This window comes from Lupinus angustifolius, chromosome LG01 (assembly GCF_001865875.1).
Source record: "Lupinus angustifolius cultivar Tanjil chromosome LG01, LupAngTanjil_v1.0, whole genome shotgun sequence".
In the NCBI taxonomy this organism is placed as follows: domain Eukaryota; kingdom Viridiplantae; phylum Streptophyta; class Magnoliopsida; order Fabales; family Fabaceae; genus Lupinus; species Lupinus angustifolius.
The window spans coordinates 27,166,763-27,169,164 of NC_032009.1; positions in this window are offsets into that span (position 1 = coordinate 27,166,763).

The window sequence follows — 2,402 nt, forward strand, 5'->3', positions numbered from 1 at the left end:
AAATCTCATAGGGTGGCTAATGAGATCATGAGATATTTGAGAAAGTGATGGGAGATTTGCTTTATGAAAGTCAAATCTCACATCCCAATGCAAAATGATCACCTTGTGGACACATGCGATAACCATGCCCGAGTATTATCGGCCCATACTCGATCGGGTATTATAAATCACCCGATCCTAATATCCGATTAGAATTTCGGATTTCGGCATTCTGAGTGAAAAATATTTAGAAATTAGGTATGAGTGTACTCAGAGTCTATATTGAGTCGAAATAAAATTACGAAGCCAACGGCGCAATCGGAATTCGATTCCGAGTTACGGAACTCCAAAAGACACTTTTTGAGCCGTACCGGGCGGATTTCGGCCCCGACAGTGGTTCAGAACCGACTGTCTCCAAAAATTACCAAAACTTACCACAACATCGGAAATAAAATTTCAAGAATAAAACTCAACTAGAGTTTCGTCTAATTCCTTACCGAAAATTCCCAGAAATTCATTTTCGAATATATAATTAATGAAAATATTAGTAATATCTTATAATTCAAACTCGTAAAATTTGCGGTGTTACACCATAGGTGTGGATGCATCTTTACATTGCTCCATATTGATCTTCTTTAGCAATTAATTGCAGTACTTCGATTGATGAATGAAGATGCCACTTTCCATTTGTTTGATTTGAAGCCCAAGGAAGAAAGTCAGCTCAACCATCATTGACATCTCAAACTCGCTCTGCATCAACTCAGAAACTTCCTTACAAAGGATGTGATTAGTAGATCCGAAGATAATATCATCAACATATATTTGAACAAGTAAAACATGATTATCTAATCTAGGAATAAAGAGGGTGGTGTCGACCAAGCCTCTTTCGAACCCTTTTTCTAGTAGGAACAAACTCAATCTATTGTACTAGGCTCTAGGAGCCTGTTTTAGGCCATAGAGGGTCGTCTTGAGTTTATACACATGGTTCGGGTATTTGAAGTTTTCAAACCCTAGAGGTTGGTCTACATACACCTCCTCTTGAATATAGCCATTTAAAAATGCGCTCTTAACATCCATTTGGAAGAGCTTAAAGTTCATGATCGATGCGAAGGATAAGAGCATCCTAATGGCCTCAAGTTTGACTACAGGGACGTAGGTCTCATCATAATCGATGCCATCCTCCTGGTTGTAGCCTTTGGCCACTAAGCGAGCCTTATTTCTTATTATCAAGCCATATTCATCTAGCTTGTTATGAAAGACCCATTTGGTGCCAATCACAGGATGATCTTTTGGTTTGGGGACCAAGTCCCACACATTATTACGCTCAAACTAGTTTTGCTCTTCTTGCATAGCTATACCCTAGTGTACATCCTCGATGGCTTCATCGATGGTCTTTGGCTCTATTTGAGATATGAATGCAACAAAATTATAGAAATTACATAAAGAACTACGGGTTACCACCCCATAGATATGTCACCTAACACCTTATCGAGTGGATAATCCTTTTTAGTTTTCCACGCAATAGGCATGTCCTGATATTCTTCTTCTACTGTTTGCTCACCATCTTCTTGTTGGATTTGGTTCATGTCCTTTGATTGAACTTCTTCTTGTGTACCTGAAATGTCATCAGAAAAACCTTTCTCTTCTCTTTTGGAGAAGATTCGTCAAAGTGAACATGAATAGATTCTTCTACTTGTATGGTATATTTATTAAACAGACGAAAGGCCTTACTATGTAATGAATATCCAAAGAATATGCCCTCATCAGGCTTCGAATCAAATTTTCCTAAAGATTTTTTTCCATTATTTAAAATAAAACATTTGCACCCGAATGCATGAAGATGAGAAATATTCGGTTTTTGACCTTTAAGAATGTCATAAGGTGTTTTAAAAAAAGTAGGTCTAAGTAGTATTAGATTCATTACATACATAACATGCAATATGAATTGCATCAGCCCAGAAATATTTTGGAGCCTTGCTCTCATTTAGCATGGTCCTCGTGAGTTCCTCTAGAACTCTATTTTTCCTCTCAACAACTCCATTTTGTTGAGGGGTACGGAGAGCTGAGAACTGATGCATGATGCCATGCTTATTAAAAAACTTATTAAATTTATGATTTTCAAATTCTCCGCCATGGTCGGATCGTATGTAAATAATTTTAAGGTTAGACTGATTTTGAATTTGTTTGGCTCGACATTTAAAAGATTTATATGCATCGCTCTTTGATGCTATAAACAAAGTCCTTGTGAATCTAGAAAAATCATCAACAATTACCAAAGCGTAATAACTTCCACCAAAACTCATAATTTGCGATGGTCCAAACAAGTCCATATGGAGAAGCTCCAAGGGAATAATTGTAACACCGCAAATTTTACAATTTTGAATTATAAGATTTTACTAATATTTTTATTAATTATATATTTG